Source organism: Ovis aries, chromosome 12 (assembly GCF_016772045.2).
Source record: "Ovis aries strain OAR_USU_Benz2616 breed Rambouillet chromosome 12, ARS-UI_Ramb_v3.0, whole genome shotgun sequence".
Classification (NCBI taxonomy): Eukaryota; Metazoa; Chordata; class Mammalia; order Artiodactyla; family Bovidae; genus Ovis; species Ovis aries.
This window is the reverse complement of record NC_056065.1, coordinates 50,916,359-50,922,454: the sequence shown is the minus strand read 5'-3', so window position 1 is coordinate 50,922,454 and position 6,096 is coordinate 50,916,359. Positions and strand designations below refer to the sequence as shown.

Here is a 6,096-nt window from a genome sequence, read left to right as displayed (position 1 = left end):
CGACTCGCGCTCCCTCGCCGGGACGGCGAGTCCAGTCCGCCCGCCCACTATCCGCCCGCTCGCCAGGCAGCGTCCCCCACCCATTTGTCCTGCACCCTCATGTTGTGCGGGGTCCCCTCAGTCCAGGTTCCCGTCCCAGTCCACTTCCCTCCCCTCCCCCACACAACCGTCCCCGGCGTCCCGCCGCGTCCCATCCTCCGCCGCCTCCGCCTGACTCCTGGGACTCCCCACGCCCCGGATGGTTGCTGACCCTCACCTGCCATGTCCTGGGCCCCACCACAGAAGGAGGTGCATCACGGCCGCAAGAAGGCCGGGGACAGCACTTCAGAGCAGACAAAGGGCGCCGCCATGTTAAAGTCGGGCGGAACCGACCTCGCTGGCTTCCCGGCTGCAACTTCCGGCGCGTGCGCAGTGCCCTCCTAGGCGTAGCTTGCGGACTGGCGCATGCGCATAGTAATCGAGAAGTTCTGTAAAACAGTCCTGTGCGCTTAGAAATTCTCATTGTAACCTTTCCTTGGTTTTCTGTTTCAAATGTAAAAGTAACAGCTTCTACGTGTTCAGCGCTTCCTGTGTTGCCAGGCACTCTGTTAACCAGTTTACGCGCATTATCTCAAGTCCTCTCACCGTTATACGATAATATTTTTCTCCCACTTTTGAAGAAGGGAAAACGGAGTTTCAGGGTAAATGAATTGCCCGTTATCACGCGTCTTACAAGTGGTGAAGCAGAGCTGTGAATGAACCTAGTTGTGGCATCAAAGCTGTAGGACCACAGTTAGGTTTTTCTACCTTCTGAGTTAAACGTTACCCGTTTCCCTGTTTAGGGGATATCCAGGATTCAGTTCAGTTCAGTCGCTCAGTCGTGTCCGACTCTTTGCAACCCCATGAATTGCAGCACGCCAGGCCTCCCTGTCCATCACCAACTCCTGGAGTCCACCCAAACCCATGTCCATTGAGTCGGTGATGCCATCCAACCATATCTCCAATAGCATGTTGGGCACCTACCGACCTGTGGAGTTCATCTTTCAGTGTCCTATCTTTTGCCTTTTCATACTGTTCATGTGGTTCTCAAGGCAAGAATACTGAAGTGGTTTGCCAGTCCCTTCTCCACTGGACCACATTCTGTCAGACCTCTCCACCATGACCGGTCTATCTTGGGTGGCCCCCCATGGCATGGCTTAAGTTTCATTGAGTTAGACAAGGCTGCGGTCCATTAGCCTGTGTGTGAATGAGGATGCCTGAAAACAAAATTTGCCCTGCAGACTTTACCAGCTCCTGTGTGGTGTCTTTCCAACTTTTCAGCACCGCCAGGCCATTGACTTTTCTATTTCCTAATAGTTCTCCTTTCTTCAGTTTTGACCCTGTTTATTTTCATGATCCCTAATTTTAACAACACCCTTGCAACAACCTTGATCTCCTTTGCTCTCTTGCCTTTTTGTCACGTGGATTTCATAAGAATTTCAACCCTGGATGAATCCAACTGCTCCTTTTTCCCTTTGCCAACACCTGGAGAGCCAGACACAACTGGAGAAAGTACCCAATGGGACAGACTGTTCTCTACAAATTCATGACTGCTGGCCTTAAGAGGGACTTCAACAAATGTCAGTCTGGCCAATTCACTGCTGCTGTCTTCACAATAACTAGAGGACCTAAAACACTCAGCAACAGTTGACTTCACCTTTTCTTTTACAGGAAAAAAAATAATAGCAAATCTGATAGGAACCTTCTTGTCTTCCCAATACTAAACATGTAAGTTGCTACTTCTGAGTCCATCTGTGTTGGATGTAGTCAATTGAGACTTGCAATCCTTTCCTTTCAGAATCTAAAAAGTTAAATTTTTATTTCCCAAACTCAGTAGCAGTTAGAATCCCAGGTACAGGTAGATTAAGATTTGGAAGCCATTGACCTGCTGATGTTAGCTGATTTTTGCTGGCAAGAAAGGTCGTGCAAATGTGGTGTGTTGCAGCCAGCAGAGCACGGTGGCCTGTCTCCAGCTTCTTGAGTGTTCAGAAGTATATACGAGATGGGGGCCACCAAACTCAGCATTCTGGTGCCTGGAGCCAGTGTCTAGTCCCAAATCTAGAGCCATGGACACTTGCTGTGGTGATGTGTTTATTTTTTCAAGTCTTAGAAATCATGTTTTTCTTTTTTTAATGTTTATTTTTATGCATTTATTTGGCTGTGCTGGATCTTCATTGCTGGGTGGGCTTTCTCTCGTTGCAGCAAGTGGGAGCTATTCTTTGTTATGGTGCATAAGCTTCTCATTGAGGTGGTTTCTCTTGTTGAGGAGCCCAGGCTTTAGGGCTCATAGGCTTCAGTAGTTGCAGCTCCTGGGCTCTAGAGCAAAGCTTCAATAGCCATGGCGCTCGAGCTGAGTTGCCCAAGGCATGAACATCATGTTTATTTTTACCTTTTGCACCATGACAACAAAAAGTACACAGTGGATAAGTGAATAGTTACATAAATTAATCAAAGGCCTAAAAGACAATGCAATTGAGAGGATGAAAATGAATAAATAGTTTTAAAAACAATCAATCTAAACCCCAGAGGGAATTAATGATAAATGATCCACAAGAGAAATTGGGAAAATCTGCTAGATGCAGGCTAAACATCCAGCCTCCAGTTATGAAGATAAAGTTAGGATCTGGACACGTGTTCATTATACCTGCATTTCAGCTCACTGTTTGGGGAGCAAGTGGTTGCAGGTATTAAAAAAATCACATTAACCGTATTTATAATCACACATTCACTCGCTTTTTAAGACACGTGGTTTTATAATTTATAAAGCAATTACCCAAAACTTACAAAAGACATGAGAACACCACCAGCCTCTCCTTTCTGGGCAACCTCCCACTGTGACTGGACCCAGGCACCCTGTTCATTAATCTCGGGTTGACCATTCTTACATTTAGAAGAAAACGGCTTATCTTTCCCTAAAGGTCCTCCAAGTAGGCTATAGGGCTCAGCCCCAGAGTCTGCTCAGCTGATGCTGGGAGCCTGAAGAGGAAGCTCAGGTGTGAAAACTGATTCTGGCAGAAAATGAAAAAAATCTGGAAGACCGCCCCGACTTGACCAAGAAGCTACACTTGAGCCCCATACGGAACACCAAGTTTGAAGCTGCTCTGTATTCCAAAAGATTCCAAGGCAAAGGGAAGAAAAAAAAAATTAAGGTCAATGTTGGGGGGGTAGAATTTACACTTATAAAAGGACACCTGAAGACTCACTGCAACCCAGACAAACCTCAGATGTTAGGCAGAAGCCTCCTAAGTTCCGTGTATGACTGTGTATCAGAAAGAGGCAGAGCCACAGACAAGAAGTGGGCCAGTGGGTGCCAGGGACTTCCTGGGGTGAGAATGTTCTACAGTCTGCTGGGTGCCCATGGACCCATGCACTTGAAGCAGGTGAGAGGCATCCAAAGGAAAGACATCTCCTATGTGTCTGGGGAGGGTCAGGTGAACCCAGATTTCCTGCGATACAGCTGACAGTTCCCTCAGGGGAGGTGATAGCTTACGGTGAACAGTGTCGGATTTGCGATCTCCAAAGAAGATTTAGCTTCAGGACCAGGGAATAGGTTTGATCACTCAAGAGCTTTTGTGTAGCAGGGTTTTATTAAAGTGAAAAAGGACAGAGAACACTTCTGACATAGACATCAGAAGGAGGATGGAGAGTTCCCCCATCCCCAGTCTTAGCCAGGGAATTATGTACTTTTTAATTGGTTGTTACAATAAATCAAAATGATGTCTCAAGTCATAAAGATCTTACTAGACCCACTCCCATTATGTACATTTTAAGATAACAGGATTAGTCAGAAGGTTTTCAGGAAGGAGAAACATGTCCTCAAGCAGGATACATTATTGTTATATAATTCTTACTAAGAAATAAAAATGCTTGTCCTTTCCTCCTCCTTGAGAATTCCAGACCCCTATCTCCTCTTTGAGAGCCCCAGACCCCTTTCTCCTCCTTGGGCACCCTGGACTTATCAACTTGCCTAGGAATTGACTCTATCAGAGGGAAGTGTAAACCTCACCAGGCAGGCCCATCTGGCTCTTTTCACAGGCTGGGCCACATCAGATAACTGCTCCTTGGCCACACTTGTCACTGTGGGCCCGAAGCAGGATCCTCTCCACCCTCAACCCCACTCCTGCTTGTGGGTAGAAAACCAAAATGAAACCCTCTAATGCTTCCCTGGTGGCTCAGACGGTAAAGAATCTGCCTGCAATGTGGGAGACCTAGGTTTAATCCCTGGGTTGGGAAGATCCCCCGTAGGAGGACCTGGCAACTCACTCCAGTATTCTTGCCTGAAGAATCCCATGGACATAGGAGCCTGGTGGGCTATAGTCCACAGGATCCCAAAGAGTCAGACACGACTGAATGACTAACACTTTCAATTTTCACTTTCAATTAACAAACTGCTTGGATGCTAAAAGGACTATACGCCTAAACTCTCTGAGGGTTCAAGAACCACAAAGCCCCAGGCTCCAGCCTGGAGCAGCACCAGGCAGAGCCCGCAGGTGTCCCAGGGTTGTCCATCAATCCCCACCAGCAGCTCGGCCTCAATTCCCAACTCTGCCCAACAACGGGCATTTTCTCTCCCCTGAAAATTTGAACATTTACTGAATGTTGTTTTATCTTTGGATTACATCTTACTATATTTTCCTAGGTTTGCACTGAAAGTTACAAAAAACACCACTTCTGCAAAAGCAGGTATTCAGGGTACAGACTTGAGTTTTCACCTCTCACCTGCTGTATCCTGAGTACACGGGCAAAACGCAGGGCTCACTGCCCCACTTCTGCCCTAGTCAGCAGGTCTCCCACCCTGCCATTCCCTTAGTGTACAGAGACCCCACCCCTCTCCCCATCCCCACCGCCCCAGCAGACCCTCCGGCTTTACTGGCCAAGGGCTGACTTGGGTGGAGCCAACACAGTGCCAAGCACAGCCATGTCTTGCCCCTTCTAACCTGCATCTAGAAGGCAGAAATCCCACCCAAGTGAAGCCAGTAAACTGACAAAGGCCCCTCCCAGAGCCTTGTGAGGGGACCCAACAGGGGAGTCTATGAGGGTGACTTTCCAACCGTGGGCACAACCGTCCCCTGGACTGAATGCTCCAGAGGAGACCATGGACATGTACAGTCACCCCTAGAGGGAAGTCTGAGCCCTCAGAAGCTGGGTTCTGCCCCTCTGTTTAGAGCCACCAGGGACACTCACAGAACCCTTCCAGATTTTATCTTAAATGTGTAAATGCTGCTCATTCCCAAAAATAGCTCTGACATGAAAGGACCTAATGGACAGTAATTAAGGGAATACTAACAAGTAACTATAATTTATTTTCATTTCTCTCATTGAGTTTAAGACTTTTTAAAAAACAAATGTTGCTAACTGAGCAATAATCTTCAAAGATAGACAAGTCTCAGGTTAAGTGGTGGCTCTGATGGTAAAGAATCTGCCTGCAATGCAGGAGACCCAGATCCTATCCCTGGGTTAGGAAGATTCCCCAGAAGAAGGGAATAGACACCCACTCCAGTATTCTTGCCTGGAGAATTCCATGGACAGAGGAGCCTGGCAGGCTACAGTACATGGGGTCACAGAGTTGGACATGACTGAGTGACTTTCATTTTTTCACAAAATAAGCTTGTCAACAGGGAGAGCTGACAGTACAAGTACCAAAATCCTGGAGTTAGGGTCACATCTTTTCCCCTGGGATGTGCCTCTTGGCAAGGCCAGGGCAGCTCTCACCGCATGGACCTCAGGGGAGGAGCCTTTTGGAGACACGAGAGCCCATCACCTCCAGAACTCAGCGGGCAGTTCCCCACAAGTGCTCGGAAAGTGTTACTCACTCAGTCGTGTCCTATTCTTTGTGGACCCATGAACTGTAGCCCACCAGACTCCTCTGTCCATAGGATTCTCCAAGCAAGAACACTGGAGTGGATTGCCATTTCCTTCTCCAGGGGATCTTCCCAACCCAGAAATTGAACTGGAGTCTCCTGCATTGCAGGTGGATTCTTTACCAGCTGAGCTACCAGGGAATCCCCCAATGGTTATAGTATCCATGTGATAATGAATAGTTTGCATTTCCTCAAGTTTAAAAACTTCTGTGCATCA

At 47.6% G+C, this 6,096-nt stretch overlaps 1 protein-coding gene across 4 annotated transcripts in view; it reads right to left on the bottom strand.

The window, feature by feature from the left end:
- The window catches only part of ZBTB17 (zinc finger and BTB domain containing 17), a 28,415-nt gene extending 28,062 nt beyond the window's left edge, over positions 1-353 (bottom strand). For all 4 annotated transcript variants that reach the window (XM_060396584.1, XM_060396583.1, XM_042257428.1 and 1 more), the window contains exon 1: positions 257-353. The gene's annotated coding sequence lies outside the window, so the exon portion shown is untranslated. The remainder of the gene's footprint in view (positions 1-256) is intronic.
- Between the last annotated feature and the right edge of the window lie 5,743 nt (positions 354-6,096).